The following is a 12,101-nucleotide window of genomic DNA, read 5'->3' as shown; positions in this document are numbered from 1 at the left end:
CTCTGTAGCTGGACCCTGGACTTCCTGACCAACAGATCTCAGTCTGTAAGGTTAGGTGACCACACCTCCTCCATCCTGACCCTCAGACAGGTGCCCCTCAAGGCTATGTTCTGAGTCCCTTCCCTTCTCCCTCTTTAGCCATGACTGCCTGCCAACTCACCCCTCAAATGTAATAGTTAAGTTTGCAGATGACACCACAGTCATTGGCCGTATCATCAGCAATGACGAGACGGCCTACAGGGACAAGATTCAGCACCTCACATCATGGTGCACTACCAACAATCTTGTCCTCAATGTGCAGAAGAAAAAGGAGCTGATTGTGGACTTCAGGAGGTCTAGAAGCTGCAGCTACTCCCCCATACACATCAATGGGGTGGAAGTGGAACGTGTCTCCAGCTTTAAATTCCTTGGAGTCCACATCACCGAGGATCTTTCCTGGACATCAAACACCCAGGCCCTTGTTAAAAAGGCCCGACAACACCTGCATTTCCTAAGGAGGCTGAGGAGTGCCCGTCTATCCCCCAAAATTCTCACCAACTTCTACCACTACATCATAGAGAGCATCCTGACCAGCTGCATCTCAGTGTGGTAGGAAAACTACACATCAGTAGACCAGAAAGCTCTGCAGTGTGTTGTCAAGGCGGCCCAGCTTATCACTGGTACCCAGCGCCCAGCCATAAAAGACATTTATCATAAACGCTGCCTTCGAAGGGGTCTCAGCATCAGCACAGATCCCACCTGCCCCAACCATGGACTGTTCTCTCCCCTGCGCTCTGGGAGGCACTACAGGAGCCTCAGAGCCCGCACTACAAGGCTCAAAAACAGCTTCTATCCCCAAGCTGTTACCCACCTGAACCTGGCTACCCACTAAATGTCTGGCTACCCACTGAATGGCTACCCACTGAATATGTTTATACTCGTGCTCTTTTTATATATATATATATATATATATATATATATATATATATATATATATATATATACACACACACACACGTATCTTTAGCTTTTAGTCTTCATCTGTATATATATCTTGTACTATGTTTGCTGTGTTTGTGTCTGTCTTGCACTATTTGGCGAAGCCACAGCCCTTATTTAATTTTCAACATGAGCCTGCACATTGTTTTTATGACAATAAATTGAACTGAATTGAGGTGAATTGTCATTTTTAAGTCCTTAAACTTCTAAGAGTGAAACGTTGTATAGCACACAAGCTTGCCTACTTTTTCAGTGGGAAGGGTAAGCTCTGCTTTTTTGAGGATTGCCTTTAATGTTGTGAATTTCGGAGTTTGCACATGCGTATTACGTAGTTTAAGGCGAAATCAACAAACGAGGAAAGGCACTGCTTATGGCGGGGTTGGGAGCCAATCAGAGCCATCAAGGTTCTAAATTGCTGCAATGTCATAGATATTTGTGCTATCAATAAAGCAAGCTAGCTCATTTGAATTTGAGCAGCTGTGATTGTGTGCGGAGTGGTGTGCGGTTGGAATGACAGATGGGTTCAAGGTGGAGGTGGGATTACATCAAGGGCCAGCTCGGAGTCCTTTCTTGTTTGCAATGGTGATGGACAGGTTGACTGACGAGATCAGGCAGGAGTCTCCATGGACTATGATGTTTGCAGATGACATTGTGATCTGTCGTGAGAGTAGGGTGCAGGTTGAGGAAAGCCTGGAGAGGTGGAGGTATGCACTGGAGAGAAGAGGAATGAAAGTCAGTAGGAGCAAGACGGAATACCTATGTGTGAATGAGAGGGAGGACAGTGGAATGGTGAGGATGCAAGGAGTAGAGGTGACGAAGGAGTGAGTTTAAATATTTGGGGCCAACTGTCCAAAGTAACGGGGAGTGCAGAAGAGCGGTGAAGCAGAGAGTGCAGGCAGAGTGGAGTGGGTGGAGAAGAGAGTCCAGAGTGATTTGAGGCAGAAGGGTACCAGCAAGAGTTAAAGGGAAGGTTTACAGGATGGTTGTGAGACCAGCTATGTTATATGATTTGGAGACGGTGGCACTGACGAAGACAGGAGGCGGAGCTGGAGGTGGCAGAGTTGAAGATGCTAAGATTTTCATTGGGAGTGACGAAGAAGGACACGATTAGGAATGAGTAGGGATCAACTGATTATCGGTATGGCCGATTATCGACTTAGATATTCGTCTTTTTTCATATTATCGGCATATTTTTATCGGCCAGCCGATTAAAAAAAAGTCCGCTGCGGTAAAAAAAACGTTTCAATCATTCCCGTCTACTCTAAGAAATTAGGTCAAATAAAGCACGCAGACATAAATCAGGAAGAATATTCACATTTTAATCCAATCAAAGGGTACACTGCAACACAAATCAAATGCATTGCAGCCTACATAGCAACCAATAAAATGATGTATGTTTGCCTGTTTGGGCCGTTAACTTAGCTAACGTCAGCTCTGCTAGCTATCAATGTTGCGAGCACATGCTTCTGCGAAAATATCAAAAGAACCAGTGAATAAGAAAGTAAAATAAACAAAACTAAACGTTAACAGTAATATTACACCCCCGCCGTCCACAACTCCATTGGAGCCCGAAGCAGCAGCTCGAAGCAGCAGCTCCAGGACCGGGACTGCCGAGACTGTTGAAACCGCCAGCATAGGGTTCTATGCTGTAATTCTTTTCGTAATATTTTAATTCGTGTTAACACGTGAAAATATTACCTAACACGTAGAGTTTGGTCGTGTTAACGCGTAAAAATATTACGCGTTAACACGTAATATTTTGACATTACTGACAAAAAGGAGACTGCTGGGTTGTTTGGCCAAAGGGAAAGATACTTCAATGCAGAATGGTGTAAAAATAGAGAGTGGTTAATTCTGCCAAACACATGGCAACATTAGCGTTGCTATTGCTTGCTTGTTACTACAGTGTTAACTGTCTGGTAAACTCGCAGTTTAGCCTAATTGAACAAGAAATGTTTGTATCTAATCACACATGCACTAGCTGGCCTGGCCATGTTTTAAGTACACCGCTACCCCCGCGGGCAGGCAGCAGAAAGAGTGGACTTTCAAAACGGAATACAATGTATCACTTCAGCGCTCAAGCTCAACACAGAACGCTACATTGACATTACCTAACTGCAACAAAGTAAAAAGATGGGGCGGACACGTGCCTTCAGTACCGTGCTTTATTGTATTAAAACCGCAAATACAGGCACGCGGAGCTGCGCTCCGGTGCGCTCTTATAGCACTATACAGTGCACCCCTGCACCCGCATATATTGCCCCCCAATTCTGAAATGATTCCGGCGCGCCTGTTGTAAAGTATATCGTGCATTTTCGGATATCATCGTCAATATCTTCTCTTATCTTTTTTTCTGGATCTTTCCTTAGAGTGTATTCTAATAAAGAGAGAAACAGGCCACAACTGTCCTCCTCTCGTGACTGAAACGCATCTCTGCTCCCCCGAAAAGCTAACGGGTTTGACGCAAGAAATTCTATCGTATCAGTGACAGCAGAGAGATAATAACGATTACGCGCCAACTGCTCTGTGTGGTGACCATTGTCGATACCTCTTTGCCAGTGTTTGCTCGTCTCTCCCTCTCTTTTCATCTTGTCATATTCTCCGTGTGTTCTTTTGATGCAGCATGTCTGTTCAGGCCCGTCTCTATCGATCGCATGCTTCCAGTGAGAGAATCCCATTTTGGTGGACACAGTCGACTCCGAACTTTCGGCAAGGGAAACAAAATGCTGCGTCAGCTTTGACGCTGTACTCCAGCCACTCCCCTCCCTTGCTAATGAAAGACCGTTTCTGACCCTTAAACAAGCGAACTGGGAATTTGCTCAAGGTGGGCTGAGCAGGCATATCAACTCCCAAATCGTCCGGTGCAAAGCTGCCAGTTGGAGAGCTACCGTGAGGGTTGTTTGAGGGGAAAGCTGCCCACTTTCCTCGCCGTTAACTATGGCTAATGATGGCTGTTACTCCCCGCTCCATGCCTCCGCTACTTCGGAAGCGGCTCCCTGTTGCTCCTCGCTCCGTGTACTAGCCTCGGTAACTCCAGGTACGGTTCCCTCTCCTCCTTCTTCGCTTCGATCATTTTGAGTTGGTAATTTGCTTTTGTTAACTTTGAAAAATCTTATATCCATCTCGACTTTTGGTTAATTCGCGCGCAGCAAAAACAGTTTTCTGACTGAGCATACCCTACTGAAACTCGCGAGACACCTGTTAACGCAACACGTGAAGGAAACGTGCAAAACGGATATGATTTGGATTGGATATAGCCGTCTAACAAAAAAAACTTTCCTAAATGGAATTAAAAATTATAATTTGGTAAATAGCGCACCAACATGAAATAATGTAACAACGATTCGGATTTACTTATAGGATTTAAACATCTTGATATAATTTGGGTGGGGGGGGGGCACTGAATGTCACTTGGGGGGGGTGCTAAGCCTCACTCCAGCACCCCCTGGAGCCGGGCCTGTGACGACTTGTACGAACGCGAAAGGACGTTTCGTGTTCGTGCCTGTCGTATATGAACATGACACAAGTCGATGAGACCACTGACACAACCGGAGAGCTGCTGCGGTGGTAGAGCATGTCTTGGGTATTTTAGATGCTTATAATTGCAAGAAAAAGCTAGTTGCACAGATGTTTTGTATTTACAAATAGTATTTCATAACTGCTGTCTGTAGTGACCGCAATGAAATCCACAATGGTTTAGGAGCTCCAAGGAAAGGCAATGGTGTTACTTAGTCATTTCACATCTATCAAAAACCATATAAAACCAGAAAAAGTACTTCTTATATACTTTGACGATATTTTAGGTTTTCATTTGGAATGTAGTTCAGCCAGAGGGGGCACAGTATTCCTGTGGCAGAAGAATGAAGGATCTGATTGTTATAAAACATTAGAGAGCACAAAAGCATGTAATAATGCCCACTGCCTACCCAGCCACTGACCTCACCACACGTCACTGCTATCAACAGATCATTTTCACCGTAGTTTTACTGAACCATGTGCCTCACTCAGAGAAAAACAGGCGTCACGCATTGCTGTAGCGTGGCTCGAGGCACGCCTGCCACGCTGCTGACGTAGCCTGTGGCTGTCTCTAACCTGTTAAAATGGGCGCCCAAATTAAACACAAGAGGTTCCGCGGCCCACATGAAGGGCCGCCGTCATTACACAAGGAAAGCCTAAGTCGGCCACCTTTACTACACCTGATTTTGAGACCAGAACATTGTCTGGTTTGAGGTCTCTGTGAATGATCTGATGGGAGAGAAACACATTTAAGACACAGATAAGAGATGAGTTGATAATAGCAAGCAATGCTTGGGGAGCTTCCTTCGTTTCATAAAATCCAGATCGTGCATGCTACTCCTCCTTAATCTCATTTCAGAAAAAAAGAGTTGCTACTGTCTTGTGAGCAACAATATGTCAATATACTTCATGTTTTTGAATTGGGAAAGTATTTACATTGTTGGTGTGTACGTACTCCATCCCTTGGAGGAACTGAAAGGTGTGTATCGCTCTCCAGACCTGAAGGGGTTTTCCATCAGCTCATCATGTATGCTGTGATCCACAAGTTCAAGTCTCCCGTGTGCCGAAAGCAATAATGCAAATGCACCACCTCCTCGTGGCAGCATTGCTAATAAATGGAAAAACACCCAGATATTAATACTGCGTGTCCAAAGAGAAACTAATCTTTGTGTGCTTCTCTTTTCAACATGACATCGCTGAGAAATATTGAGAAAATTAAGAGTATTTTTCAAAAGCGATGGCAGAGTAATACTAGCTTTTGAATTTGGTTGGATTTGATATACATCAATGACTGTGCTCTGAAAGATCATAGTTTTCATATTGGTGTGATATGTGGTGGGTTGAGGCTACCAGTCAGACTTTGTATTTTGTACTCCTGTATCAAATGATGGAAAACAACGATCAATGAGAGAGTTGTGGCAATATTTTGCTTGTTGCCTAGGTTAGAAAACAGATCTCATATTTTATCAGCCAGGGAAATAAATACTGAAACCCCACAGCAAATGAAACTGCATTTGCCCATCAGATTATATAACCTGAAACAGCATTTCTTTTGGGTCAAAGGTAATCAAAGGTTCGTTTTAATGCCCTGCTATCATTGAGGAAGTGTTTCTTGATGGCCCCAAGTTCCACTTTGACACCGAGCCAAAGGACCCATCATCAGTCTTAACAATGTTCTCATTATTATTCTCCCTTTTCTCTCTAACTGTGTCTGGGACACACACACACACACACACACACACACACACACACACACACACACATGAACACAAATACATTTTGAAAGGAATAAACACCATCCCAGCCACTTGTGGATGCGGATCATGTCTCCAACTGTGTTTTGAGACGTACCGTTTGCGTAAAAATGAAGTGCTATTTGCAGGTGACAACACTGCGTTGTGGTCTGACACAAACTGCAAGTCCGGTGACCATTCTTCAATAAATTCAAATATATCTCTCCGACAGAATCAAACCTCTCAGTCAGCTCCACATCGCTGTATGCACAGACGGTCCACCCTATACTCTGAATATACAATTGCGTATGAGGGCAGCGTGACAGTGGTGAGCTGTGTGGTAGGAATGACGGATGGATTCAAGGTGGAGGTGGGATTACATCAAGGATTGGCTCTGAGTCCTTTCTTGTTTGCAATGGTGACGGAGAGGTTGACTGACAAGCTCAGGCAGGAGTCTGTATGGACTATGATGTTCAAGGATGACACTGTGATCTGTAGTGAGTAGGGAGCAGGTTGAAGAGTCTGGGGAGGTGGAAGTATGCACGGGAGAGAAGAGGAATGAAAGCCAGTAGGCGCAAGACAAAGTACATATTTGTGAGCAAGCGGGAGGACAGTGGTGGGGATGCAAGGAATAGAGTTGGCAAATGTGGATGAGTTTAAATACTTGGGGTCAACTGTTCAAAGTAATGGGGAGTGCAGAAGAGAGGTGAAGAAGAGAGTGCAGGCAGGGTGGAGTGGGTAGACAAGTGTCAGGAGTGATTTGCGACAGAAGTGTACCAGCAAGAGTGAAAGGGAAGGTTTACAATATGGTAGTGGGACCAGCTATGTTGTATGGTTTGGAGACAGTGGCACTGACGAAAAGACAAGAGGCAGAGGTGGCAGAGCTGAAGATGCTAAGATTTTCGTTGGGAGTTACAAAGGATAGGATTAGGAATGAGTACATTGGAGGGACCGGAGACAAAGCAACAGAGGCAAGATTGAGATGGTTTGGACATGTGCGGAGGAGAGATGCTGGGTATTTTGGGAGAAGGATGCTGAATATGGAGCTGCCAGGGAAGAGAAAAAGAGGAAGGCCAAAGAGGAGGTTTATGGATGTGGTGAGGGAGGACATGGAGGTGGCTGGTGTGACAGAGGAAGATGCAGAGGACAGGAAGAGATGGAAATGGATGACCTGCTATGGCAACCCCTAATGGGAGCAGCCAAAAGTAGTACTTGTAGTGGTGGTAGTAGTAGTAGTAGTAGTTACTATTTGCTGCAGTCTGTTCCTGTCCTGTTTTTTTTTTTTTTTTTGCTGCTCCGAACCAGACCATGATGGATGTGCACAGGACAGATTCAGTGATTGTGGTGTAGAACTGGCTCAACAGCTCCTGTGGCAGACCAAATTTCCTCAGTTGCCACAGAAAGAAAATCCTCTGCTGGTCCTTTTTGAGAATGGAGTTGATGTTGGCCTCCTAATTCAGGTCTTAGAAAATGGTAGTGCCCAGAACCTTGAACGTTGGTTGACACAGGGCTGTTGGATATTGTGATGGGGAGCAGTGCTGATGGGTGTCTCCTAAAGTCCACTGTCATCTACACAGTCTTGAGCATGTTCATCTCCAAGTTATTCTGACTATGCCAGAGCACCAGCCGTGCAACCTCCCACCAATATGCAGACTTGTCACCATCCTGGATGAGTCTGATGACCATAGTGTCATCTGTAAACTTCAGTAGTTTAACAGTTGGGTCCTTGGAGGTGCAGCCGTTGGTGTAGAGCAGTGTTACTCTTTACGCGGCTCGTGAGGCTTTGTTTTGCGCCTCATATAGATCCACTGATAACAATAAGAACATAGCTATAACTTACTTCTATACTATAGGTTCTGTTTGTGTCCTGTTTTAGCACATTGAAATGAATTATCCAGCAGATGGCAGCATACTGAAGCTACATCAAAGAATATAGGCTACGTAACAGCGTCCGGGCTCATGGGTAGATGTATAGCCTATGTGTGTAGCTTTGTATTTGCGAAATGTTTTGCAAGCTCTGTGAGGAATGGTCTTACTCATAAGTGGCTCTCCTAAGAAAATTAGTGAGTACCACTGGTGTAGAGGGAGAAAAGCAGTGGCGAGAGGGCACATCCTTGGGGGTCACTAGTGCTGACTGTCTGTATACCAGAGGTGACTTCCCCCAGCCTCACCTGCTGTTTCCTGCCTGTCAGGAAGCTGGTGATCCACTGACAGATGGTGGGGGATAGAGTGAGCTGGGAGAGTTCGGAGGAGAGAGTTTTTGGAATGATGGTGTTAAACGCCGAGCTGAGGTCCACAAACAGGATCCTTGCATATGTTGCTGGGCAGTCAAGATGTTGCAGGATGTAGTGCAGTCCCATGCTGACTGCACTATCAAATGACCTGTTTGTCCAGTAGGCAAACTGCAAGGGGTCCAGCAGCTTTCCTGTGAAATTCTTCAGATGGGCCAACACCAGTAATTCAAAGGTCTTCATGACCACAGAGATCAGAGCAACAGACCTGTAGTCATTAACTCCTGTGATGGAGGGTTTGTTTGGGATTGGGATTATGGTGGAGCATTTCAAGCAGGAGGGGACTTCACACAGCGCCAGTGATCTTTGGAGAGCTGCGTGAAGATAGGAGCCAGTTTGTCAACACAGGCTTTAAGACAGGATGGGGAGACACTGTCTGGACCTGGTACTTTCCTGGTCTTTTGTCTCTGGAAAAGCCAGTTCACATTCTCTACAGGTAGCTTACAAGTGCAGCATGTTTTGTTTTTTTTTGGGAGGGAGGTTGCCAGAGGTGTGATGGGGGCTGTGTCGTTGGGTTGGAGTGGGTGTGAATTTGTCTCTCTCAAATCTGCAATAGAAGACATTCAGGTCGTCAGCCAGGTTTTTGTTTGCTTCAACATGGGGGGATGGTCTTCTATATAGTTTGTGATGTCTTGCAGGCCCCTCCACACAGGGTAGTTGGATGAAATGCTGTTTTTCAGCTTTTCAGTGTAGCTTCTTTAAGCTGCTACTCTGATCTCCTTTTGTCAGTGAATTTCTGGCCTGCTTGTACATGGCTTTATCCTCACTGCTGTAGGCATCTTGCTTGGCCTGCCAAAGTTGTCTTAATTTGGCTGTGAACCATGGCTTGTTATTGTTGTATGTGCAGAAGGTCTTGGTAGGCACACGTCTTCACAAAAGCTGATGTACGATGTCACAGTGTCAGTTAGTTCATCCAGTTTACCAGTTGCAGCTTCAAATACACTCCAATCAGTGCAGTCAAAACAGTCCGGTAGTTCCTGCTTCACTTCGCTTCGCTGGTCCATTTCTTCAGTTTTAATCACAGGCTTTGTAGATTTTAGTTTCTGCCTATAGGTTGGAATAAGATGAACAACAAGATGAAAAGAGAACAGTTACAATAGTCAATAATCTATACTCTATAATCTTGTTGGCAGAACAGTGCTTGGTAAAGTCACTGAGACAGAATCAGACCTACCATGCAGTACAGATCATGAAGTACTCAATTTAAAGGGAACTAATTGTAGGTTAAGGCAAAAAGATGAGTTTTAGGTTTGGATTTAAAGGACTCAACAGACTGATTGTCTGATGGCAGCAGGCAGGTTATTCCACAAGAACGGGCCCCGATAGGAAAAGGCCCTGCCACCAGCTGACTTCTTTTTAACTTTGGGTACACACAGCAGCCCTGTAGTTTGAGAGCGGGGAGCTCGAGATGGAATGTACGGTTTAAAGATATCAGACAGGTAAGACGGGGCAAGCCCATTTAGGATTTTATAAGTAAGCAGAAGCTCCTTGAAGTCTGATCTAACATGGATAGGAAGCCAATGAAGGGAGGAAAGAATTGGTGTAATATGGCCAAATTTTCTAGTTTCAGTTAGGATCATACCCGTTCATCTTACCTGCCACTTGTGAAAGTTAAACGATATGATGAGATGCATCCCACTCACCGTCTATACACGTATGGCACTGCGATGGCGCAATAGAGGGAGCCCTGCACATCTGTCATCATGACAATGGCGAAAGTCACGTCAATACTGCAATGCCTTGTGGGATATAATGATAATAAATTAATCTTGTATAGTGCTTTTCTAACACTCAAAGTCGCTTTACAATACATAGGGTGAAACAAGACAACAGACATAACGCAAACATACAGGGGTGGGGGGTGGGAAGGGGGGGGGCTACGAGAGGGAGAAGTGGCAGCCACACACGATGCCAGCAGTACTCTCCCACTTAAACAGATACAAAAGGGCAAGAAAAACAAAAAACAACAAAAACCATGTTTTGGCATTAAAATGACGAGCCTAGTCATGAGTGTTAGCTGGCTCGGACACAACAACATCCGGGGCACAACAACATCTGGAGCACAACGCCCCTACGGCGATACAGCCGGCAAAGCAGCACCATCTAAATTCCAACAGATGGCAGTAACGTGCCATCTAAAAACCATAACATCTTCTTTTTCTGAAGTAAGAAACATCTCAAGTTCCAGAACTAAACTGTACTTATGTAGTTGTGTACTTCGTACTTAGCCCTCCATTACTGAACAGGACACCAGACCAGAGTTTGCATACTTTGTACGTTGTATGACATCCGGGTATTTTTCCCGTACTATTTGACGCATACTATGGCATGACGACACACCATGACATTTTTCATAATTAAAATAATGTAAATCGTAACATGTTAAAATTATAGAATACTTTGTTGTTGCCAACACTAATCTGTTTAAATGCAGCAGGAGAAGATCAGCCTTAATTGTATTTTTTGCAAGAACAGACAATGTAAACATGTTTCCAAATATTTATTCTTATCTGAAAAGATTTTCTAAATTCTTTTTTTTTTTTGCCCCAATGAAATACCATCGCTTGTTCATTAGATACAGTTTTTTTTTTTTACATAGTTTGTACAATAAATTCCATTATGCTTTAAAGCTGAGAATTTTACAATGTGTACATCATGAAAAACTACAACATACAAGAACAATACGGTCTCAGTTTGGCCACAAGAACATTCTTGTGTCAGTCGTCACACTGTAAGATTTAAATCAGTATTGTCTTTTAACATATCCACACAATACCTGAAGCATCTTTTACACCGGCCTTGGAAGATCCAGTTGTAATTCCGGACTAGGGGATAAAGATTAATTTTGCTCCAGTTAAATAGTGTTTATACCAAAATAAGTACAACAAATTCATTTAATAAACCATTACAACCATTGGGTATAAAAATGAAGATAATCACTCCCCTTTGGCCACATTACAAATTCAGTTGGCTCCTTATTTCAGGGAAAATGGCAAGCTTTTCCTTTCAAATCACCACTGGCATCATTTGGGAAAAGTTGATTTCAAACGATGTAGGTTTTATAGAGGTAGCCCTATGACTGTTGTGTATATGTCAACCATACTAGAAATAACTAGGCCACTAAATGTGCTGGGTTATGTGTGGGTAAATAACATCCAGCTATGGTAAATGTAACAGTGGAGGTGGTAATAGAGTTCAGGAGGCTCTCATAAAAGCAGTATGTGTCTGCCTGCAGAGGGTTAAATCACACTATAGTGAAATCAAACTACTGTAACAAAACCCGGTCTGACCCCTAAACAACCCACTACCTCCCTCCTGTCATGTGGCCCCGACACTTCACACACTTCACACTTAATACTGAGCATAGATAGGCAGATTATCATGGCCAGCAGAGGCGGGCACCGGGGCGACCTAAAACCCATGGCTCTTTCAAATGTCTTGCATGTTCAAAGATTTCGGTCAGGGTGGTAGGTATCAAAGCTTTAAATAACGTTTAACTACTTTAATTTCAATAGTCTCCTTTCCCGTTGTCTCACCATTGGTGTTCTGTAAGAAATGTGATGGTGTTAAGATGCATTTGGGA

Source organism: Lampris incognitus, chromosome 16 (assembly GCF_029633865.1).
Source record: "Lampris incognitus isolate fLamInc1 chromosome 16, fLamInc1.hap2, whole genome shotgun sequence".
In the NCBI taxonomy this organism is placed as follows: Eukaryota; Metazoa; Chordata; class Actinopteri; order Lampriformes; family Lampridae; genus Lampris; species Lampris incognitus.
This window is presented reverse-complemented; position numbering follows the sequence as displayed.